This window comes from Oryzias latipes, chromosome 21 (assembly GCF_002234675.1).
Source record: "Oryzias latipes chromosome 21, ASM223467v1".
NCBI classification, from domain to species: Eukaryota; Metazoa; Chordata; class Actinopteri; order Beloniformes; family Adrianichthyidae; genus Oryzias; species Oryzias latipes.
Genome location: NC_019879.2, coordinates 21484110 through 21510677, shown reverse-complemented (window position 1 = coordinate 21510677; position 26568 = coordinate 21484110). Strand labels below are relative to the sequence as shown.

The 26568-nt window shown below is 37.5% G+C and overlaps 1 protein-coding gene across 1 annotated transcript in view; it reads right to left on the bottom strand.

The window, feature by feature from the left end:
* Window positions 1-24228, bottom strand: part of b3galt1 (beta-1,3-galactosyltransferase 1) — a 50456-nt gene extending 26228 nt beyond the window's left edge. Inside the window, exon 1 of the mRNA XM_004081738.4 lies at window positions 23591-24228. The gene's annotated coding sequence lies outside the window, so the exon portion shown is untranslated. The remainder of the gene's footprint in view (window positions 1-23590) is intronic.
* Between the last annotated feature and the right edge of the window lie 2340 nt (window positions 24229-26568).

Sequence of the window (26568 nt, the reverse complement as noted above, 5' to 3'; positions counted from 1 at the left end):
TCAAATGTTGCTCTGGCTAAGAAGAGGAAAATACATATGCAGTTTTTTCCATTTGGAACTTTTTCTCTCTCTCTAGGCATACATATTTATTTCTGCAACAAAATAAGTACAAAATGAGTTTAAAAAAAACATTTAACAAGGTCACTCAGTGGATGCAGCTGAAAGTTTTTTTTAACCATGTAAACTGAATTTGCAACATCAAACAGGAGACCTAAATAATGTTTCAGGATTTTTTAAATAAGAAATACCAAAACAGGGAAGAAAAACATTTGGATTTGTGGATGCATCACATTAATTGATGAACAATTTTGCAGAAAATCATACGAAGCTCTTCATCACAGGAAAAAAGCCCCAGATTGAGCTGTGTCCAATGCCTTTTTCAGCCTCTTTCTGGGTAATTTGATGTGAAGGACTCTTATTATTGCGACAAGACTTTAAATTGGACAGCATGCAGTATTTCACATGCAAGCAATCAAACTTCAAACCACACATCCCTTCCAGTGACTGTCCCGTCAACAGAAAAATAAGAATTACAGATGAGGATGTCATGTGCGTCTCCCTCTTTAAAGCCTCCGAATAATAATAAGAAGATAATCACAGTTTTGTAGTCTTGCACTGAAAAATACTAAACTGACACATTAATAGTCAGAATGCATAAATACGCAATCAACATCCCAAAAAGTAATTTAAACCAAACAAATTGAAAAGCTCAAGCTAATGCCTTTTCCTAGACACAACTGATAAGCAACTTGAAAGTGTGAGTGAGTCTTATTGATGAATATAAAAACAGAAGTGAGGGTTTCAAGTATAACAAGTAAAAGATGATCTATTAAAAAATTCTGCTGCAGAAAACTCAGCAATCAAAAGTGGTGTAACAGAAAGTACCCTGAATTTTTGGCTGCAGTAGAGTGGACAAAATTGGGTCAGGACTTTCCAGGCATGCAAACTCCCACGCATCATCTGACCCAGCTCAGACCTGATATATCCTCATTAACAGAAAAAAAAACCTCAGAAAATAATGGACGCCTACATCTCTAGTGCAGAAAGAAAGTCACATTTGCAAACTGGGTATACAGACTTTGTAAGAGTGCTTTTCTCTTGCCTCAGGACAAACTGTTTCTGGTTTTGGTCACAACATTTGACTAAAAAGACAAACCAAAAACAAAAGTGTACATTTTCCTTTCATTAAAAAATTTATAATTTAAAAAGCATTTTTTGGGAAGTTCATGTTTTTTCATTTGCTAAACTTGCTTAGTTCCTTTTGGGGTGGTGAGGATGCTAGAGCCTCACTGAGTGGTTTGCCAGTCTGTTGCAGGGCAACACAAAGACACTCACATTCTTCCCTAGGGACAATTTAGAGTCACCAATCAGCCTATGAATCCATGGTTTCAGACTATTAGAGGAAACCAGAGTGAATGGAAAAAACCCATACAGTAGGAGAGCATGCAAACTCCACAAAAAAATGACCCGGCTGGGATTTGAACCAATCACTTCTTGCTGTGAGGCAAGAGTGCTTACCACTGCACCACTATGCATCCCCCTTTGGAAAATTCCAACTAAAAAGGTTTTCAAAGAAAAATCAATTCATTTGTATCTTCTTTTGATTTTAGATATCAATTACTCGATGTCTTATTATTCTTTCGCTCCTTTAATTAACATTTTTTTTATTATAAAAAAGAAAAGCTTAATTTCATTAAAAATCCCGTACCAACACCAGAAATATGAAGGACACTTTGCTTTTGAGCCTTTTTTTTTTAAAGATAATCCCCTGCAGTCTGCTGCATGAATTTGCCTTTTCAGCTGCCTTTTTATAAATGTATTTATTTCATTTAAGTGATATATAGCAGCTGATGCTCCTTTCCCTCTCTGACCCACTCAGCTCTCCACAGTTTTGCACAGTAAAAACCATTCCGCTAAATCAAAATCCAAGACATGGGTGTTATGTGGCACAAGAATGAGCTCTTGCTTGAGTTTTACACCAATTGTAAATGATTAGGAGAATGTATTCTTTGGCAGTAAAAGGATACAAAGTAGAATATCAAATCAAAGTATTTTTTGAGCACTTCTCATACATTAGCCAAGGTAATGCAAAGTGCTTCACAGAATAACATCTTTCAAACTAAAAAAAAAACAGTAAAAGAAAGACCTTCAAATTAAAAAAATCTATAAAATACGCCTTCAATAAATATAAGATTATCTATAAATAAGGATAGAAATAAACATATGCTTTGATGCAGATTAAGAAAAAATAACAGAAATTCCCAAATTCGCTGAAAAAAGTCCAATAACAGATAAATCATATACATATAATCTTTTAAATCAATCCCTCAGTAGAGAAAAAGACATAATTGTAAGTCTTATTTTACATTTATAGATGTCTTTGAAAAAAAACAAATTATTGTTTCTAGTCTATCCTTTTTTATCCAATCAGTAAATCCCTACCCTGAGCTGTGACAGTGCTCAACTTTTAAAATCAAACTAAACATGAACGTTGCAAGGACTGTCAAATTAATGTGTCACAATATAGTTGCATCAATGAGCAGTCCACCAGTTGTCTTCCATTTGTCGCACTTTGATCACTATATCATAGACAAATTAGACCTCATACCAAGTTTGTGACTAAAAAAAGTTGTTTAGCAAATGCCTCTTTATGCTTGGTCTACAACATGAAATCCATGGTATTATCTTTAACTTCAAATAAGAATACACTAATGGTGCCTTAGGGGGGAAAAAATATGTTATGTAAAGTTTAGTGTTCAGCAGTTCTATTTTGGCCCAGTTTAGCTCTCAATGTTAAGTCACCAAGACTAAAAAGTTAAATAGCCTATGCTAAAGAAATCTGCTGCCTATGCTCTTAAAGCACAACATGATCAAGGAACCTTTTTGTGCCAAAAAAGGATTGGAAAATTGTGAAATTTTGGTCATTGTCTCCGCAGAGCTACTGAAAAGACTTAATGAGAGAATAGCTGTTATATAGAGCATCGCCAGTCAGCCATGTCACATCACAGAGCAGCCAGGTAGTCATTAGAGGGACAGATGGCGCTGTGGCTGATTGGTCTCAGTGCTGAGCCATTGAAGGTGTTTTTCTACAGCAGAAATGAGCAGTGGAATAGAGAGTAAAGCTTGAAATATTTAAACATATTGAATAAATTCTTGAAAAAATGAGACACATGATGGGATTAGAATGAAAAAAGAATGAGTTAAAGCTGAAGTGAATTCAGTTATATTTACCTAAAAATGAATGACAGCAAGGCTGTTTACAGAACAGAAGCTTTGGCAAGAACAGTGAGAATAGTCTAGAAAAACATGTATCTGGAAAAACAAAGAAAAAACTGAAAGTTGAAGTTTAAAGTTTAAATTAGGACTAAAATAAAAAATGTTTCTAAATAAAAGCCCTAAGAAAATAAATAAAAAACAATGTCTTCTAGGCTAAAAAATATTAGAAATATAAAGATTGTAAAACTAACTACAAATATCTGGCAAATACTGTTTTTTTTCTTTTGACAGGGTTTGGCAGAAAGGCGCATAATGCAAGTTTAAACCTGCTGCTGGGCTTGTCTATGTCTTTTTTAACCCATTTTAATAGGCAATCAGCGGGTGAATTATTAGCTTCAAATTGGTTTATGAAAGAGGAGGAGATCTGTGTTCCATATTTGTTGATGCCCTTCTGTTATGTTTGCTGCTTCCCTCACATAGACATTCAAAGCTTTAAGCAAGCTGCCTCTCCAGCCAGCAGCCCGTGACTCATGCCGTGTCACCAAACTAAAGTATTGCTGGCTGCCAAAAGTATTGACTCGACTCTGTTTGAGAGCTTTCAACACAAACACAAAGCTCTTTAATGATGCTGTCGGTATTACAGGCTGTTTCCTTCAGAAGGACGCCTTCACCACCGTTGGCTTCTGCATTATTTTCCTGCCTTCAGCTCATTCATTGGTGAGATTGACATGCCTGAACTGATCTAAACAAAATCTCTTTTTTCCCCCTTTCTAGTTCATAAAAAAAAGCATTTTATTGACTCAAGCAAATTTACACAAATTACAGGTGCAGATCGATGCTTTAGGAAAATGGGGAATCAATGAGTTCTGCTGTTGTGAAAAAGCATGCGTTTTGCAGACGGAATGCTTTTCTTTGTCACAGAGCTTTGAACTGTTGATATTTTAAACATAAAAGCCAAAAATAGGGATAACACAACATTACAACACATGATGAAAATGGTAGTCAAAGTAGGTCCTATGTGGCAGCATCATCTTATAATATGTAGACCATTTGTGGTCTCAGTTCCTTTGCAACTGAACCCTGTAGCAGTTGGCTACAACGTGAAGGCATGCTGACTATTTACAAGATCAAACAGTAGGACATTTTCTATGGATGATGTCACACTCGGGTCCAGTTTTCTCAAACAGTCAATTGTTTTTTTTCTTTTAACTTGTTCTGTCCAACAACTGAGCAGACAGATTAGCGCCGAAGGCCTTTTGTGTTGGACAGGTTTTACTATTACAAAAAGAAGTTAAATATCTTCAGATAGCCAGAGTGTAAAAACCCCTTTTTGTTTTTTTATTATTTTTTATTTATTTGTCACATGTGTGTGTGTGTGTGTGTGTGGGGGGGGGTAAAATGGAGAGAGTGGGGGATACAAGCGCCAATTTGAAGAGGTTATTATTTTTGGCTGTGTAACAATTGAATCGGTTAGTTCAAAAGGGGCCCAAGTCCAATAGGTTTCTTTTTCCAGGAAATGATTTTAATTGCATGGCTTAAAGGGAGGCTACACCAAATGATTAATACTTTAGCCAGATTTAGCACCAGTTCAGTACTAGCAAACTAAAGTCTCTGGACTTGGGCCCTTCTTGAATTAAACAGGAATTTTGCACTTAGTGCATTTTAAATGTCAAGCATAGTCAATATATTACAACAGACTGGGACTTTTTTGCACATAATCAGATAGCTTTTACCTCGAAGACCATAGAATATATAATATCTCTATTTTGAAAAATTGTGGACTTGGGCCCCTTTTGAATTAAGCGATTCAATTATACCAGATCTGCTGAAGAAACAAATATTACATCCGAAGGTGAAATTCTTACACTAAGATGAGCGGAAGATATCTGTCCATCAATATACTGTGGGTTAGGAGGAGGGATGAAGCAGATAGGGAGCAGTGTGGTAGTGCGCACGTGCAAGTGGGGGTGCAGATACATGCATGCTGCTGAAGTGAACCGTTTGTTCATAAGAGGAACCAGATCCTCCCCCACCCACCCAGCCAGGCACAGAGGGGGGCCCCCTACAGAGGCCTCCCTGGCACCGGGAGGCATAGGCGAAACCGGCGTCTGGGCCCCCAGGCCACAGGACAGGCGCACTTGGCCGTACCAGGCGGCAGCCATGGGGGCCACCGGGCACCGGCCACCGAGACGTGGGCCAAGGACAAAGCCAGGGCCCCGAGGACCCAAGCAGCCCAGAGATCACCGCGCAACCACAGCTCCACCCCCCACTACTTTACCCTCTACGACCTGTAGAACACACAGTCGATTTTTCAATTCCTGTAGGTTATTTTTATTTTTTTTATGGTCAGTACTTGTTACCATCTGTCGCAACTGCACAACATTTTTTATGCAGTTTGGTCCCCTCAGGGTGAAATGAAACCTAACAAAATGAAGTGGTGAACATTTTGAACATCCCAGCCAATTATCTGAAAGTACTCAGACATTTAAAAAATGGCATCCAACGCCTCGTTGCTTTACACTTAACATTAAGGGCTGGATTGGGGGCTTCTCTTTTTAAATTATGAGTCATACACGTAAAATAAAATTTGCACACACAGGTGTGTAATCATCACTGCTAGTTGAATATTTCTCCTCTTTAGGTCATCAACTTGGGAGGTTCTTCCAAGAACTTCCTTTTTTGTTGTTGCAGATTTTGGTATTTATGGCTAATTTTGTGACTTGAATTTGTTTACTCATTCATCTTCTAATCCGTTTTGTCCCTTTCGGGGTCATGGGGCTGCTGGAGCCTCTCTCTGCCACTTGCTGGCAAAGGCAGGGGACACCCTGGACAGGTCGCTAGTCTGTCTCAGGGCGTGACTTGAATTATTCTTTTCAAATACATATATTGTTTTTAGTTACTACTTATCTCATTTTCAGTCCTTTTTTTTTGTTTTCTCAGTCACGGTAGGTTTCAGTTCAGTCACACTTGAATTAACTCGTTCGTGAGTTAATTAGTTATTTTTTAAATTTTGGTTTTCATTTTCTTTCATAAATTATTTTTATTTTGGCCTCTTTCATTGGGATTCTTAACATTCATGAACCACGACAGTTTTAGCAAAAAATTGAGATATATTGCTGAAAAATATACAAACATTTTCCTCTTACTAACAGCATTTTGATGCTGTAAATAAACAATACAATTATTATCAAAGTTCATAAAGTTACTTTATACACTAAGTGTCCTCAGAACTCCATTTAGTGTGACCTAAAAGAATAAATCCCTTCTGAAAAGCCACACAAACACACATACACAAGCATGTATAATTAAGCTGAATGATAACAGCTGTTAAGGCATTTTGCTGTAGCAGTTCAAAAATGATGTCCAATGACTACATTTAAATATTAACTATGAATGTATGATTTTAATATCACAGAAAAAAAATCCTTTTTAGCCATGCAGCAAATCTGTTACAGTTCAATACATCTCTCCTCGGGAAAACAGACACAGACCAGCACAAGTAAATATGAACACAGATAGCGCTCCTAAATGTCACCATAAAGCAGTGAAAGAATTTTATTTTAAAGCTGCAGGGGAAATGTGCGTGAAAAAATACTGAATTTTGTTTATTTGAACCGCTGGGTTGTTCGGCAGAGGTCGAGGCAATGCATCACTGTACGGCATGTGAAAACACTGAGCTTGCCAGAAACCACAACAAGGCTAACTATTCATCAAGATAACAAAATCAGGGAGCAAAGTAAATAAATAAAAAAAGAAAGAAAACCACACATACACAATTTTTACGAGTATTTATAATAGTATTATGAAAATAAAAATGACTAAATTTAAACTTTCTAAGCCACACCCGTGTATATTAAACTAAGAGTTTATAGAAATAGTTGTGGAGGAAGAAAAGTTTGTTCTTTGATGGGATATTTAATCTGTCCCTAAAGACTACACTTAATCAGAGTGAAGCCCATGGTGGAGGATGAGGGGGCGGAGTGAGCGGCAGAATTTGGGTACAGTGCTGTTAATAAAAACACAAGTTTTTTTTTTTTTCCTGTTGCTTTGAAATGCAGTCATGAAAGAAGCATCAAACGTGAGCTATAACTCTTTTTTTCTGTGTCTTAAAGAATTGAAAAGCTTGTCAGATTATTATGACCTCATCATGAGTGTGAATGGGGTTGAGTGCTGCTTGTTAGTTGGCTTAAATGAGCCTGGGGCAGTAAAAAGGCTGCCTGCAGACCTTTCATGTCTTATTCCTGGTAGCATTATGAGCTAATGGAGCGCTTTTGTCACTGCTAGGTCACTTGTGGGGACTCCAAATTGGAACTGAGCCAAAACAAAATGGAGATGTCGCAGTGAAGAAAGAGCTTTAATAAGTGAAGGTCAAGAGATTCAGTTTTTTTGAGGTAGAAGGCTGGTCATACAAATACTCCTCAACATAACTGATTTCAGAGTCAATGGGGCATTGGTCCAGAAAGCCACTGAACAGCAGTCTGACCTGAATCACCTAAACTCAGGAAGCAAAACATTGATGTAAATAAAATTTCAGCTACGCCCCTGCAGTGGCCATATGGCAGGATTAGCCACAGACCGCATTTTGTGTAGCTGGAAGAGATTTCTCCAAATAGGCATCAATGCTTTGAGTTAGTAAGCATAAGCTTGAGGAACTCATTTACTCACAAAAATAGAAGTTTAAAAATCAAACTTACTCACTTAAAGTACAGTACATAATTAACATCTAAATGGACAAAAAAATTGAGTTTTGAGTTTAAACACCCCTTCATTTAGTCCTCAATTAGAGGATGCAGCTCTACGACTTCAAATGTGTATCAGAATGAGGGATTCCACCTTTGTTATGAGATGGTTAACTAGGTACAAAATCCAAAAATAAAAACATTACAACAACATCAATAACCTTTTTTACAGGACAAACGAGAACTTTCTTTGCCTTAACTTCACGATTCCAATAAAACCTTTTTATCTTGTGGAAAATATTTCATATTATACTATATATAGACACCCAAAAGACTCAATAAATATAAATTACGCATTGTCATATAATGAATGATACATCTCAGAACTGTTGGTTTTACGCAACTGTACGACAGTGGGATTTACGGCAGTCAAGCATGATGTGCGTTACTGGAGAGTGCTAATAAAAGTGTTCTGCTTTCAACCACCGAACTATTGCCACTCGTCATTCTACACGCATCACATTTTCAACCCCTGCATCTCTTTTGACGTGGATCAAATATGCTGCTCAAAGCTTGTCCAAATATGTGTTCATAAACTTGATGCTGGAGACATGTGTGGGAGGAGCTACAGTTGAAAGTTTTTTGCCACATCGCTACATAGTAGCTGTGTCTGTATATTTTCATTTACAATGCATGGAAGACAAGGATGATGTCAAAAGTTAAGGTTTATTTCTTGCTAAGAGCTCTACAAAAGTGTTGGTAATCACATCTGCATGTCTGGGTTTATGAGATCTTTCAGAGATTCTCCCAGTAGGGTGAGGTTCACCATCTCAACGGGAGCTGCATCTGAATGACGACCGCTTTCAGCGGTACTTTCATCTCTTTGTGACCCGGTTTGACAACTTGCTGTCCCACATTAGTCTGAAAAAGAGAACATAGAGGAAAAAATGAGAGGATCTTTTTCATTATTCTCTCAATGCAAATAATAAAAATATCTTTAAGGACAGGAGAACGGTCAGATTTTCCTCCATGATGGTTTTGGACTCCACCCGCTGATCACGTCATCAACATGTCAAGGATCAAAGCTGAGTTCCTTAAACGGTTGATACGAAATGTCAGATTCTACAAAGTTCAGATATTTGAAGTCTGGATGTCCCATGGCACTCAAACTCCAAAATGCGCTGCTGCAAGACTGCCTCACTGTGCCTAACGCTCAAAACACACCTCAGTACCTCTGATTACATCTGTACATTGACTTAACATTGAAACTGGATGCCCATGATGTTCGATGTAAATGCAGCTTAAGAATGAATTTTGACTCAAACAGAAATTCAAACAATAACTCAAACAATGTTTCTTGTGGGAATCTTTTCTGCCAAGACTTGCCGGCTTGGTCGGTGGTTGTTGCCACAGTTGTCGCCTTTGCTGGGACGGCTTTAACATTGCAGCTCATGGCTGTGAATTGGACACCTTTGCCGTCCCGGTGTGGGTGGGCACTGTGGCGATGTTCCTACAGCCGAGCTGACCCCTGGAATGAAGAGATTCCCAAATACAGTTTCCTAACAGCAGAGCCAAGCCTTACATTTCTTTTAGAAGTTACTTTTATCAGTATTCCTTGTGTGTGGGGTCATGAGTCGTATGTTTTAACGGAGGGGAGTGGGAAGGGCGGGTTGGATTTTATTGTGTTTTTGTTTGAAATGTTAAAGCGCAACAAGTTGCGCAATGAATTACAAGCGCTTTTTCTAATAAATAAAGTTTGATTTGATTTGAATATGAGATGATAGAATTTTAAAATCAGTTTATAGTATTTTAAATCTGTATTTATCATGAAAAGCAGAAAATGATCAAAAATAAGCAGAATGTTCTTGCCCAAACTACCATATCAAATGTTCATGTTCTTTTTAAAAATAGTCAAATTCTTGCATTTTTATAAAGGAAAGCAAGATGTTTCTGGTAGAGAAAACTGTATGAGAGAGGAGGTAATTAAGCTTAAATTAGACAGAGTAAGTCATTTCTGTTTAAGATTAATGCATTCTACTGACTTGGTTACTGTTCAAGCTACTGTCCATCCCAAATGGGCTTCATATGATTAGCGGAGCATGAATTTGCAGTTGGTACAGACTCTTCTTTCTTGGATAAGATACGAAATAATGATGAATCATTATTCAGGAGGATCTGGCATTTTTGTCTCATTACTTAACAGGCTGCAGTTACCTTTTGAATCCCAGAGACATCTACATATGACTTTTTTTATCCCACTTGCTCTTCTTCAGAGACAAGAGAGTGTGAAGAGAATCAGCAAAGCTTCCAGCACCATGCAACCAAGCATGCTGATAACCACTCCAGCATTTCTGATGCGCTGGGAGGCAAATGAAAAAGGAAATGCACAGATTCACAATTTTGATATTGCTCTGTGTGTTAACACCAGTACGAAACCACTACAGCCCACACACAGACACAAATATGCAAAATACCAGATGCCCAAAAAAAAAAAAGTTTCTTTTTCAACAAAACTGCTCTTTGTCCTCAAAAAGTACAGGCTCCTCTCGATTCACTGATCCCTCCACTCCCTCGATCCCAGAGGTCTGACATGAAATATGCATTCAGATTCAGTAAGTTGGCCACTAACACAGGCCGTCTCCCTTGCCTGTTGCAGCAGTCAAGCCTGCTTCACCCAGCCTCAAGGCTTTCCGCTTCACCAAAGAGCCGGGTTTCAGTTCCAACAATTTAATATAATGGAAAGAACGGTTAAAAGTTAAATCAAGATTATTTATACACTACATATTTTATTTAGAATTTATATAAAATGCTATTTTTCTTTTTTGGTCAATTTGTTTTTATTTTATTATTCATTTTAGACCTGCAAAACCAGTTCATCCAAATAATGATTGGAATAAGATTGGGGGCATCATGTTTGTGAAAATGTCAAAAACCTAGATTAGATGTGATGTACTGTTCAGATACAAGAGATGTGGCATGTGAGAAATGAAATAAAGTTAATAAATAAAACTACAATGTTTGAAATATGCACTTATATACCTCACATGTTTGTAACAAAAATCCCCAAATTGCAGAGATACTAAAAGATTTGAATAATTTTGAACTAAATATTTCATGTGATGTTTCATGCAATAAACATATAGCTGGCATGTGTGTAATATATATATATAATCAAGTAAGACCATTAAACTCAATATATATATATATATATATATATATATATATATATATATATATATATATATATATATATATATATATATATATATATATAATCAAGTAAGACCATTAAACTCAAAATGAACATATTTTAATTCAAAAAAAGACATTTCCTCCTCTTCTTCTTGTAAAAAAGGCACAGTGTGACAAGTTTTCATGCTCCAACAATGTCTTGTTTTTCACAGCCCTCTTGGTTGGATCTCCTACTGTTCAAAGACGTCATGAACCGTGAAATACTATGTGGTTTTGAGAGGAACAAGGTGGAAGAACCAAATCCAGACCTGAGACAAATTAACTGAAAGGGTATTACTAAACAAACCAAAGAATGATAGGAAAAAAAGTATAAATAATGGATGGGAAACCAAGAGAAGAGAGTTTAATGCAGAAACAAAAATCCTCACTAACAGGAAAAAAATACTCAAAAAGTGTTCAAATAAAACTGGTTTTGCATGAATATTAAAAAGTTTTGATGAATCTTAGATTACAGTTGCAACACCAAACGAATTTGTTAAACTGTCTGTTGTGCACTTACTTCCATCAGTTTTTATTAGCAGACAGCTGTAGACGTGAACAGAGAGGCTGAGTGCAACTGCGCCATAATGTTCTTTAAGTAGCTTGCCAGTCTATGAAAGATCCCTGCAGGGAAAGAATTGTAACTGGAAATCAATATTTGCATTAATTTATAAGGAGTTTTTGTAACATGTAGCACACTCCCTGACAGTAAAGACTTATGAGTTTTCTATGTATATCCTTGTCAAATTTAACTAAATCAGCATTTTCTGTTCTCCGTGGGATTCTAAAGGTGAATTGCATCCACACTGGCAGTACGTCATCATGGTGTGTTCACTTCACTGCAGTTTATGAGAATGAATGAAGGGTAGATGCAGGATTGTGTGTGTTGCACTCAATCTGTAAGCTTCGCCTTGCGGTTAATCACATTTAAACATCGGGGTGGAGTGTTGCAACAAAACAAAAAAAAACTGAAGCACGACAAGCTTTAGTCTTGGTGGTCCTCGTCCTGTCTGGTACCTGTACAAACCCCCCACTCCTGTGCTGTTAGCATCTGTGCTGCCTATGTTACAAGTCAAAAGTGATAACATATGATTCTGCTGAGCTGTTTTGACTGGAAGCCACCAACCGCTAAGGGGCATGAAAACAGAGAAAGCAAATTACCATAAATGCTACGTTTCTAGCTGTTCAACAAATCAAGGAAACAGCAGCAGGAAGAAAATTAATACACATAGGTTTAGAAAGCAAGTTTCCAAACACTGTTCAAGGGTGGGCTTAAACAACTCTGCTTTGATTCAACATAACAGGATAAATGAAATGCCACCTAGACTGTTTATTCAAGAATGTGCTCAAAACAAACCAGCCCTTCGATAATCAACCTGGACTTCAGCAGACTTAGAGGGGCTTTGTGGGTAATTTGGTGCCATTTGGTAGCGAATTTGCCATTTCCAAACAACTAGATCCCTCTTGATCCTTTTCCTTTGAGCATGAGCAGTCCTGAGAGTCAGTGGAAAGCGCCAGAAAAACAAAAAGTCCATCTTAGGAGACAACATTGGGTTTGACTGTTGAAGCACAGGCAGACTATTTGTCTGACCACTTTAATACTCACTTTGATCATCTTTTGATCTATTGTAAAAACGTTCTTAGTGGTCTTTTAATCAAGATTAGCCAAAAAAAAAAAAAAAAACCTGTGTCGATTTCTAGAACATAGTTTCTGCAGGAGTTTATTAGAAATGTTCTGTGGGCATAACTGTTGGCGTGAAGTAAGAATTTAGCTTAAATAGCTGTCAAAAAAAGTATTAGATTTTTACATTATTTACTGACTTTTACTTCTACTGACTGTCACTGAAGACAACCATGGAGTCACAATACAGAAGCTATTTTGGTGGCAAGCATTTTTGTAGGTATTGAAAGTTGCTGTAAACCACCTTGACCAGCCCTTGTGTTAATTAGTTACATTTAGGCAATCAGAAAGGGTTGCACTGAGGAGAAAGATATTTTTAAAGAGTTATTATTATCATAGATTACGAAACAGCTTCTTGTAATGGAACAATGCGAATGTTGGAAAAGACACAAATTTGGCGTGGGTGCAAATAAGTAAAAATCTTTGAAGTTGTACAATATATACAATATATAAATATTGCTTTTATTTAGGACACTGCTAATTTGAATGCTGGCACACTCAGCATTTCATTGATTTAGGTTTGACTGAATACTAAAGCAGAGCATCTGCAATGGCTGTGAACAGCGAATTCAAAATAAAAATATAGTTATTAAAAGATATGTTTACACAAGGATAAGATTATTAGCATTCTGCCTCTTTTAGCAGGCATAACCATATTTTGTGGTCGCAAGGATTTCTTATTATTCAGTCTTACTTCAAGTTCAAATCCAAATTTTGGCCCCTGAAGTTGCAAAAACCCACCACAACTTCCAAACACATCTCATCTGGTAAATAATTTACCAATTTTAAGGACCCACTCCAATGAAAATTGTGTTTTTAGTGTTTTTAACATATTCTTGTGGCATTTTTTTGATGATGGAGGACATTATCAGAAAGTCACAGCTCACAGCTCAGTGGTGAATTTCTAATGAACAACTGCTAAAGCTATGTCCTGAAAAAAACACACAGGTTCTTCGATTTTGGCTAAAAATGGCATAATCATATTTAAAAGACCACTGGGAACAGATCAAAAGATGATTGGAGCAAGACTTTAAAGTGACTCCAAAATGGTGACATCACAAAAACGCCAAACATGTTTGCTTCAGATGTGATGTATGGATGGGAAAACAAGGTTTTAAGCATAAATTAATTTTAATTCAATACAAACAGACAAGGTGTGATCTTTGTTAAGTGAGAAAAAAACGACTTTGAATTTTATTACTATAAAGAAAGTTGTGAAATATCCAAATCTGCAGAGTCCAAAGATCGCAATGCAGTGCTTTAATGCCTAGAGAAAAAAAAGAGGTGTAAATCCATCACAGCGTGAAATAACTGCCAAGCAGAATAATATGCAGTACACAACAATCTGCCATGAATCAAATGCAAATACTTCAAGTTGACAGAAATATGTTTAAGCCACACAAGCCCCCAACGCTGCTGATGTTTGTGTGACTCAGTCAAAGAGCAAACAGATGAACTTCTGTGTCCTTGTGTCTGCAGGAGTCTTGCTTTGGCAATGTGAGGTTCACCCACATGAAATAAAAGTGCTCAAGTGCTTCTTTTACATATTCATGCCTCTGCGTGTTTGTCACTCTCATCTGAAATGCCTCTTGTACTTAAAAAACACACACTTTCCAGTTTGATTTAATTTATTTAGCTGTTGGAGTTATCTGCTGTGACAGTCAGAACTGACTTCTGCTAAGCACAGAGGATTTACAATTCTCTGCAGACACCTTCCCTGAAAGAGCCTGCATATGGTGGCGCAAATGGCACAGGGTGTTTTCAGCTGACAGCTATAAAAGACTCTTTTGCACGCTTTTTTGTTTTTATCTAAAACCGTGCCTTGAATTATATAACTAATAAGGGACAGATAATCTTTTCCTAGGAGAAATAAAATAAATTGTGAGCCCTGACTTTAGTTAGGAGCAGCTACAATAGGAAAAAGACTTCATTAAAGTCCCATAATTTCATAATGAAATTCATCCTAAGAACCTGACTCTTTACTCCCATAATTACTCAGTGAAGCAAAAGAAAACATGAGCTAGATACTTACTTTTATATGGTAAGAAAAGATGTTCTTGAGGGAGCAGAAAATGTTCTCAGTGCTGTGTAATTACTGATCTGATTTTTACATTCGCTGGACTTAGAATATTTGCTCTTCTCATACCCTGCTTGCATCCACTTTCGAGCTCATAAAGAAAAGGCATTCTAAAATGTTGAAATTGTCATGTAGCACTGAAGTTGAAAAAACAAAAGTTAATTTACAAAATCGATGCACTGGACTTCTTTCCCCAAACACTCCAGCTCGCCAAAGCCAAAAAACAGCCATCTTAATTGTCTATATTGTAAAACAAACAGCCCTAACAACTCCATCACTATGATTTGAGTCTCTTCATACTAACGACCAAATTGCTGTTTTTGTTCAGTTTTGTCTTGCCGATCCGTCCAAACTGGTTCCATTGTTCATAACTCCAGCTACGTGCAGCTCTGCCACGTTCTGAAGATTCTTATTATGCAGTAAGTGGTACAGACAGTCAATGATGAGTGAAATTGAACCACAAAAAGATGACAAAAGTAGCTTCATCATAGTTACTGACTATAATTACATCTTGGCAGTTTTACAGTCACTTCTCGCACAAAGATCGCATCCAACTGCCGAGTCTGGTGTCCATTCTACAGCTGTGCATCACAACAAACATTTACAGCGAGAGCAGTCAATGTAGATCATTCAGAGAAATAAATTATGTAAGAAGGATTATATATGTAAAAAGTCGTCAGTTTCTAGCAAAAGTCTGCAAAAATTGAAATAAATGGTTACCTTAAATGTGATAAAACAATCTTATGGCAGCTTGAAGTGTTTAACGAATCAAATAAATCCTTTTATGCCTTTGACCAATCAGATGGAGCCCTTTTATGTTATATGCTCGCCTCTCATTTAGACTAGGGTCATTTAAAGTACGTTATAATCTAAGGTATGTTGACTCTTAAATTAAACTGTTGCAGTGAAATGGAAATGATGTTTTTAGTTGTTTTGCTCCTTGGTCATGCATCGTAAGTTATATCGTCATTGCAATAGTGATCATTAATATTGCAAATCGCAAGTTTTCCTCATATCGTGCCACTCTATTATAAACTTAGTTTATTAGTTGTTTCAAGACAGATGGATCAGTGTATTATTGCTTTAATACCTAATTCGGATCATATCTGAATTTAGCGGCAAAGAATGAGCCTCACCAGACCCTTTTCTAATCTTTTATCCCCACTTTTGGTGAGCAGATATCAACCTGTTGCCTACACTTTCTGACATCTGATGAAAAGAGAAACATTCTTTTTTTATCCTTTTCTGCTGTGGCACATGTACAGCAATGTTTTTTGAGCACTCAGATGATTTCTTGCACTTTTGGGTTATGTAGAGTGTGTTATGAGACGTCAGTTGTTTTCAGAGATTTCATTTCAGCAGTTCTCTCACATTTTTGCTCTGACAACTTTAGCCCAAATGAGTTTACATAATATCTAAATGCTTCAAAAGGATTTGATAATCAGATATTTGCATTTGGAAATTGGTGTTCAGTAAAGGTGCAACTAATACTCAGGTTGGTCAAGTTGCTGAAGACAAGTTCAATAGCATATTCTGAACAACGATAGAACATAATTTCAGAACCGTTTAGGATCGAGAAATCTGTATCAGCATTTAGAGCTCAATATGTACCCTGAGCCACCACAAAGATCAGTGTCCCCTGTTGACAGACAGATTCAACAATCTGAACCTACTAAAGGATTGTTGACCGGGTCAGACACAACCGACTGTCAATTACACAAGTGACAAGAGATGCACATTTACTGCTATTACGCAATCTTCAAGTAACTGCTGACTTTAGGGATCCTGACTGGCAAAGACATTAATGATAGACATCTCATATTCAAAAAGAGAGGATAAGGGAGTAAAAATGAGAGGACATGACTGCAGGGGTTTATAACTACAGACAACTGTTTTCATTTCATATTTTTTACTTATTTACACTTTACTTTTGTTCTGTTTTTTGCAGAAAGTATATTTTTAATGTAGGGATTAATATTCAGTGCCTGCAAAATGAACTAAAGTGTGACTTACTTTCATCTCATTTTCACAAATAAAGCCTGCAGAAACTGCTGCTTATGTAAGATCGCAACTATTCTGATCATAAATTGCAGGCAACGGCAATCCTGGGCATGAAAACTGGACTCACCACAAAGACATGTTTACACAACTTTCTCTTTAATACTAAATAACGTTAAATGGGTGCTGGTAACGAACAGAACATTTATGCTACAGAATCAGTATAATACAACGTGTGCTGAGGAATGCCTTTAGGAATTTATTTAGGGTCATGCATTCCAGATTATGTGTGTTTCAGCAAAAAAAAAGCAATTTTTTAAGTATTAAAACTTGAAAAAAGTGAACTAAAATCCATCAGAGCAGGTCAGATTTGTTGAACATCTGAACATTCTCTTTAGCAGAAATGGATTGCCCCTGTAAAAGACTTTTTTTATGTTCACAAAAGACAAAACTCAGTCATCAAAGACACCATCCTACTATTTTTTAAATACAGTTCATCATGCTCAAACCTGTGTGAATAGTCCTTACTGCATCTGTAGCACCATTTCTACAACAGTATCATCTTGTTTGTTGTAATTTTTTCACAATGTAGACAGCAATATTTAATTTGATCCATCCATTTATTAATGTCTTTCAGGGTCACAGGGCTGCTGGAGCCAACCCAGATACTGTTGGGTGAAGGCGAGGTACACCCTGAACAGGTTGCCAGTCTGTTGCCAGGCCATGCGATCACACCTAGAGGCAACTGAGAAATACCAATTAACCTTTGACGTATATTATTGGACGTGGACCAGAGAAAAGCCAGCAGAACATGAAAACTCCACACAGAAAGGTCCCAGGGCCATCTCGCTGTGGGCCAAAAGCGCCACGCAGCTTGCAAAATAATTTTTTTAGCTTTCAACTTTTTCTGGAAAGTCTTACTTTTTTTTTCTTTAAAAGTCTGAGCTTATGAAAAACCTTCTTGACAGCAGGATTTGGACTTTTGGTCACATGAGCAATCTGTTTAACCCTTGTGCTATCTTAGATGACCCCACCCTTACTTTGACGTGGTATCCCTACCATGACAAAGGTGGATAAAGGTGGAAAGATTTCATGTAATCCACGGACACCAGTGAAGATTAAACAAATCATTGAAGAAAAAAGGTTCAGAGCACTGTCTAGTGGGTCTAGATGACCCAACTCCCAATGTTAAAGGGCCTAGGATAGCACAAGGGTTACAGGAAATATCGGGAGGGAGAAAAAAAATGGCAAACAATTTAGTGAGAAACTTCAAATTTTCAGAGAAAGTAAAACAATATAAGGGAGACTAAGCTGCAAAAACTAAGATGGATAGTGTCCTTTAAAATGAACACAATAATAGTTATTTCCATTTTGATCAAGCTTTTCCTTTTTTTATTTTTATTTTTGCTTTCTGCTTCTTAGCAAAAACTGCTTTCCTCAGTTCTGTCAGTGCAGATTCCACAGATCATGAGGAGCATCTCTAGACAAACCCAGGGATCCACAACTGCTGCCAATAAAATTCACTAATGCACTACAAGAATCTGAACGTTCTCAGAGGAAAAAAAAACATTTATGCCTTAGAACAAATGCTCCACTGTCAATCACTGCACACATTAGTGCTTTGTAATTTAGGTTGCAAAGTTATTTAGGGTGCCATCATGTTATTTCCCACATGAATCACTCTAAATGTGTGAAAATGCCAAAGTAGCTCTTGAAAATGCCCTCAAGAGCCACATTATTATTAGATCCATTTGCTGAAGCTGTTTATCGTGTTGTAAGAGAGTTGAAAGAACTGATCAGAAAGCAGAAATCTGAAATGATGAAAATGTTTGAGCTGAGCTCAAAGTGAAATTTGGAATGAGAAACTATTCAGTTGACAATAAATGCAGCCTTTTTGAAAATTTATCAGGAGAAACAGCATATATAAAAAGGAAATATATTATTATGGTCCAATTTATGGAATTCTGCATTCTTTTAGCTTTGATACAAAAAAAACAACAACATTTACAACATTTCCAAAATCAAACTAAATAAATGCATGTTTAAGTTTTGGCAGGCAGATAGTAAAAAAACCAGCTACAAAAGATTCTGTGTTTTTTCTTTGTAATCAGTCACAATCATTGGATGAATATATTTTGGGATTAGAGGCTCAATTGCATCCTCCTTCTTCACCAGAATCTAATTTCTTATCAGGAATAACAATTTGTGAAGTTATTATAAAACTGAGTGCAGCACACTGAAAAAAACGAAGAAAATTCTGTTTTCAAACAATCACAACCAAAAAAAAAAATACTTCTTTAGTAAAAAAAAAAAAAAAAAAAAAGGTGAAGTCAGGAACAAGGGAAGTGTTGAGCACAACCTTGTACTTTTAGAAACTTAATTATGTAGTCTAAGGCTTCACGGAAAAGGAGTTACATCAACATGTTCTGTAGCTTGGACAAGAAGGTCGCTGTCTTTACACTTTACACCGAAATATATAAACCTAAATATCCAGGTTTTAATCCAACGTCTTTGAGAATAAATCCGTAGAAAGCTCATGAGGCTGACAAGTCAACTGTTGATGGAGTGTACATGCGCTTGAAGTTCTAGATAGACAACTTTATTTATCCATTTGGGAGGTTCCCGCATGGAAATTGACATCTCCATCGCATACAGCACTATTAGACATAATCAGAAAAGTAAAAACAGTAAAGACAGTTTACATTTCTGCAAAACAGCATTTAAGAAAGTCAATCAAGGCCCTTTCCTTTCTGTCCCACTCCCCCCTCCTAAGTGGTGGTTAAAGAGTTTGATGGCTCGGGGGACAAAGGAGTTCCTCAGTCTATTAGTCCTGCACCTTGGGAGGAGCAGCCTCTTGCTGAAGGTGCTTCTCTGGCTACTGATGGTCGTGTGCAGAGGGTGGGTGGCATTGTCCAGGATACACGTTAGTTTTTTGAGTGTCCTTCTCTCTGCCACAGTAGCCAGAGGGTCCAGCCTTGTGCCAACCACAGAACCAGCCCGCCTGATCAGCTTCTCCAGCCTGGAGAAGTCTGTCTTTGAGGTGCTCCCCCCCCCAGCACACCACAGCGTACGTTAGAGCGCTGGCGACCACAGACTGGTAGAAGATCCCTAGGAGCTTCTTGCAGATGTTGAAGGATCTTAACCTCCTCAAGAAGTACATCCTGCTCTGGGCCTTCTTGTACAGCTGCCTCGTGTTGCTCGTCCAGTCCAGCTTGTTGTCCAGCCACAGCCCAAGATATTTATAGGTCTGCACGACCTCCACCTCCTCCACTCCTATCAGAACTGGTCTGGGGTTGGGTCTGTCCCTCCCAAAGTCAACGACCAGCTCCTTAGTCTTGGAGGTGTTGAGCTGTAGGTTATTTTTGTGGCTCCAGACAACAAAATCCTTCCCCTTTCTGCTTTGTGTGCAAAAAGCGTTTCACGCGCCATTTAGAAAAGGAGAAACTCAACACCCGTAAACAGGAAACGTCTAAAGTGCAGCTGATGGCGATTAAAAGCGTTACTGGTCAAAGACAGGATCTTTGCGTTGACTCTGTACTGACCCCTCCTGTGTCTGCACCAAGAAGATTGGGCAAACATGGATTCGCCTTATGCTTTGAAGCAGCGAATGTACTGATATTGATCATGTCATCTTTAGACTAACCCCTCCTATGTAAACCAGGGTAACCTACAGTATACTGAATGAGGGGAGGAGGGCGAGCAGAAGAACCTCAGAGTATAGGCAAATGTAACTGAGTATTCAGCTGTCTTGTGCTCTCCTCGCAAGAAATTCTCCTGATTCTGTTTGTTAATACTGCCTTGTGTTTTCAGAAATAACCTTGTTATCAACCTAAACTGTGATCTCTGAAAATTGTTTTAATTGCCTTTCAAGGAATCCAAAGACACCCATTCCAAATACAATTTAATTTATAAATGACTGCAAGTGTACTAAGTAGTCAAAGATTAAAAGACCATTGCCAGTCCCATTCAAGAACTATTTCTTATATATTTCTTATCTAAAATATTTAGTCAGTGATACAGAAATGCCAGGAAAAAATAAGTATTACTGTAACCACAGAAAGTATTCAATCCTGCATGCGTTAATAATATCCTGCTCTCTAAATCCCATGTTAGATTTCCTGACGTGAGAAAGATCCTAATAATTGTAAATGACAGGCTAACAGGAAATGTACAAAAATGTTCTACATGATTTCTCAGAAAACCTGTTATTTGAAAGATGAGATTATCAGCTGAGGAAGAGTTAGAGTTGACTGTCTGTCTTTTCTGCATCACAGAGTTGGAAGTGTTAAGCTACGGACACACCAGGAGGTGACGTGCGTTCAAGAACGCGCCTTTTCCATCCTGTCCAACACCAAAGATTTTCAAACATGATTGAAATTAATAAAGTTTGGCCTCAACTACAAAAGGGGTTTATTCAGACATACCTTTGGTTTGTCTGAAGATTAATAACCCCTGTTGTTAAAGTAAAATATGTCCAACACAAGAGGCCCTCAGTTCTCATCTGCCTGCCCAGCTGTTGGACAGGACAAGTAAAAAAAAATAACGTATGTTCTTTAACATGGGTGTAGACTATGGTGTTCACACCGGACAAGCAGGGGAGGGCTTCTTCTTCTTTTTTTTTTTTTATCTGCTGCTTGATGGCAGTGATGTCCAAGCAACCCCCCTACCAAGGGTCCTACATGTCTTAGGTGCAATTAAAACTGGGGGGGGGGGGGGGGATTCCATACGGCAACCATGGAAGGGGGACTTGTTGGGACATTTGGAGGGATAGGGGTGTCTCAAATAGTTTTTGAAGGGGAAACCATCTCAGCGCTGCGAGGGTAATCCGCGTCTCGCTGTGCCATGGAGGAAAAACGCATTTCTACATGTGTGTGTGCTCTGAAGCACAGAAGTTTACATGTACATGTAAGTAATGACTTTTTGTTTTAGCATGACTTTTTAAAGTTCTAAAACTGATATTATGTATTTTCCAAGGACTGGCAGCCATGCATTGATCTGGATGACTATGGCTACGTTCACACTGCAGGGCTTAATGCTTAATTCGAATTTTTTTGAAAAAAAAAAGGCCCAATGCCTAATAGTGTTTGGATTTCTTAAAACTTATCAGAGAATGTGCGTTTTTTAATTGGTGATTTTCAAAGTTAAAAAAATAAAATCAGACAAGTGAAGAGAAAATTGTCTCTGTCGTTGTGAGACTTTTCCAGACAATTTCCGACTGCTTTGGACAAGTGCACCATTGTCTTAAACTCTTACAGTATTTTTTTGGGCTTTAGAGATCCAGGTTCTCTTTTATTGCAAATCGAGAATTTTTTAACAGAACTGTGGGCAGACTAAGATTTTTCTTAGTAGGATGTAGGATTTAAAACAAATCAAATGCTCAAATATGTATGGATTCAACTTTACGTAATCACTCCCCCAAATTTCCATACAAAGCAATTCAAAAGAAATAAAGTCAGATTGTAATCCCTGCGCAAAAAGGAAGGTAACTGACTAAGCAAACGTAACCCACTCCCGACTGCATGAGGATTAGGGCTGTGCAATCTCTTGTCTATGCAGAAAAGTGATTAGTGAGTGCGGTTCACAGCAAGCACACGCATGCAGGCAGACATGGAACTGCGAGCAGAATGAGCTTCAGCAGCTGAAAACAGATGCACTTCAATGAGGCAACACTATCGCCACAAACACACTGGGCTGCTGGAAACATCATGAGAAAAAAAAAAAAACACCACACGGCTGACAGAGAAAACGCATCAGTGATGATTCCAGAGCTAATTATGTAAAATGCAGCTGCATTAAAAAGCTTTCTAGTCAAGCTTGAGTGTATAAGTGAATTCAGACTACACAGTAAAAGCCTTCATGATTAAATAAAGAACAAACCTCTTGATAGTCTTAATGAGATTCATATTAAAAGGACTCCAGGGTGGAGTCACACTGTGAAAAACTATATAAAATGTAAAAATGGAGGTGGATTCAAGCTGTTGTTCTTAGCTGGAAGGTGGATCTGAAAAATCATTCATAAATTTACATATATCCGCTGTACAATAATCTACAGAAGCTTTGTGTTCTGCTGTCGAATCAGAGGGGATTTTACAAATATTCTCCCATACTTCTATAATCTGATTACTGTGAACTATGAAAGAGCATGAGCAATCAATACAGATCAACAGCAATCTATCGTCTTCTTGGCACCACTAACTGAGCGCATTTCCTCCATCAAAAAGTGAAATGTTTAATACATTTATATATATATAACAACTAGAAAGAAGTTCCAACTTTACAACATAAAGTCTAGACAAACAAAAGTAGCATTAAAATAGAAAATGCTAAAATGCTAAAAGTTTGATATTGCGCCCTCTTCCTCGTCATCCTGCAGAGGACCATTTCAGAGGTGACCGTCCGCGCGCTGCCAGATCCTGCGCTCGCCTCGCGCGCGGGGATTGCGCCTGAAGTAGCCGCATCCCCAAAGATCAAGATGGATCTGGCAGGGATCAATGCTCCACAGCGGGACACCGGGGACATATGTGGAAGCGCGCAACGCAGTCCTGGAAGGACACAGAATAGAGGCAGCACGCGTGCCCCCAGACGCTGAAGGAATCTCAAAAGTCATCTCTGCGCATTCCGCAGCACAGAGGAGGACCAACCTGCAAAAGCTGCCGCAATGTCGAGCAGTAAGGAGTAGCAGAATCCCCCCCGTTACGCCCAGCTCACCTCACGGCTCCATCACGCCCGTGGTCCAGGCGGTCCGCGCCTTCTTTGCTCCAGCATCCTCAAAGCCAGGCTGGCCCACTCGATGGGGGTAAAAACCCAGCGGTGATGCAATGAGGCTGACGTGGTGCTTGACGAGGAGCGGCCGTCCAATCACCATGTAATCCGATAAATTCCTCACCAATCCTCTTAAATTGAGAAAGCCGGGGGACTGCGCTGTGGCACTCCTGTACTAGCAAGGTAGATTGATGCTGTGTGAACGTTTAGAGTTGACTGGAGTGGGAAAAAAAAAGAAAAGCTGCGAGACATTCGATAAATGTGAAACTTAACTGGAAAATGGGCTCCTAAAAGTTGACAAACATGATGATTTTTTACCTTTATCATGATTTGGGACTAACAGGAACGGATGGAGTTGGAGCCGACATGCAGGAGATCAGGTTTGGTAGTTGGAACTTTAAAAAAAAAAACTTTGTGAACAATAAATACATAAACAGAAAAATGAAAAAAATCTTAACTTAAACATAAAAACTACAAGCAAATTTAAGGAAGAAACAAAGAGGATGACAGAAGTGACCCAAAAGCCAGATAATGACTTAACTTAACTAAAGACAATTGTGATTGATATCAAATGAAAACAGAAGAAAACAAAACCACAAATGAATACCGTACATGACAGTGCACCACAATAATAATGATATCATTTTTTAAAAAGGGTATAATCCTCACATAGGGACTATTTTTTTAAATTAACTAAATTAATTAATTAAAAGCCAGGAAGAAATTAAAAATGAATCTTTTCAAGGTGTTTTTGTATTTTAAATAAAAAAACAGCTGGTCTTAGTCTCCCCCCCACAGTCTAGTTTAGGCTACTTATCTAATGTAATACTGCAGTTCAGCCAGGAGTTCCACTTTTACAAGATTAGCTTAATACTTTAACAGGAGTAACCTATCTAAAGCAATGTAGGGGGTCAAAGATATTTAAAAGTGCATGTTAATGTAAAGAACTCTATAACCACTAAGTGATCAAAGGAAAATCTAAAATTATGTCAATTTTAAAAGCTAAAACTAGAAGATAAAATGGGGGCGATATACAGACAACTAATAAAATAGAATTATAACAAATTTGTATAATTTTGATAAAATTAAATAATGTCAGTCTTAAATATTTATTTTTACATTTGAGTTGCTTTGCTGTTGCTTGATAACTTCGGATGACCTCCACTGTGTTTATGAATCAAGTGATCTAGTTTAAACAATAAGGCAAGGTAAATTTCACACCTGAGCTGCTGTAATTCTATTTCATTAGTTAGTAAAGGTGTAAGCATTAAAGTATGGACTGCATGGGGAAGAAGGAAACGCTGAGAAACAACAATAAGTTTTTCCCAAAAAAGGTGATAAAATGTAGGTTTTCATCAAAATGTAAATGTATGAACTGCTCTTTAGATCCTTTTCTAAACATTCATGAATCACATGAGAGTGGCAGCATTGTACATTTGAAGACACTGTTCTCCAAAATCCCCTACAAAGTAAGGATAGCATAGGATAGCATGTTAAGTAGATTACACTGTTGGCCTTCAAGAGATCTACTGACCTTCTCATGGACACCTGACAAACTGTGACTTGCTTTCTCTTGGTGCTGATGTTAATGAACTGTGGAGATTTGCCTCACTAGTTAGATAGTTGAGCTTCAGATTAACTTACTGGTAAAAAAAAAAAATATTGTATGACAGAAAATCTTTTTAAGGATTGGTTGATAATATCCTATTATCTTAGTATTGTGTTTTTAAAATGGTTTTCAGAGGCAGACTTTTCAGAATGCTGAGCTAGTTGTGTGTGTGGATCAATCAAATCTCCGCTTGCTTGAATTTTTCGAATCTATCACAATGGCACGAAGCCCAGAATGCAGCAACTGTGTCCCTGAAAATAAATCCCACAAGGGAACAGTTTTTGGCACAATGGGAGAACGAAAAAAATGCAGGAATGTCACATCATGGCAAATGTGACCCTGATCATATAAGATTCACCTGCAGCCTCCACCTCCCCAAAAAATATACACATATTTTCTTACTGACTGAATTTGGTACAGAATCAGCAGATGAATGTATTAGCAATGTACTTTTTTGCAAGAATAAAACTTCTACATTTGTTGTCCTTTTCGTTTTTATTGTCCTATTTATTATGTAATATTGATACATTTTAGATTTTGTTGTGTGAAATTGAAAAAAAATAAAGACATACAAAAGACACAACTTTTCAATAACGTTTGGTTTAAATAAAAAAAAAACACATTTAAAGCTCTGAAATTTAAAGTTTTATTGCCCTTAGATCAGCAGTGTTTAAAGTGAACTAGACTGACAGTGTGGCATTTTCAGATACTTTCATATACAAAGTGAGAGGACGCATCCAATCTAAAAAAGGAATTAGAACACACGAAACCAGTTATATTTAATTTATATTATGTACTTTCAGTATTATAAATAAAATGAGTCTAAGTCAATTTCAGTAGTTTGCACACCAGGTGCTTAAGAAGAGTATTGAAAATGTTAATGCGGAAATCAATAGATTACAAAAGGATCAACCGACTGACATGATTTTAATAAACTGGCATACATTTGTAAAACAAAAAAAAAAGAAAAAGAATATACTTGAAGAAACCTGGTCGTTTAAGAATAAAACAAATTGTTTTTTTAAACAAAAAAAAAAGGAGATTTACATTAGATGCCAGGATGCACAGCAGAAGTTGATGGAAATCTTTGACCGAAATAGAGTTAAACCCACAGGAAGATTAATCAAATGACATCCGGTTTCATGATCAGTTTCTTTTCCTTTTTCTAGCCACAATGATTGGAATAAAGTCCCTATTCACGTGGATAAAATCAAGTATGTAGGGTAAATGGAATACTGGATGGCGTATCAGCGTGTCAGCTGATAATCAGGAACATTTAAAAACAAACTGAAATCAATGGAAAATGACACATTGG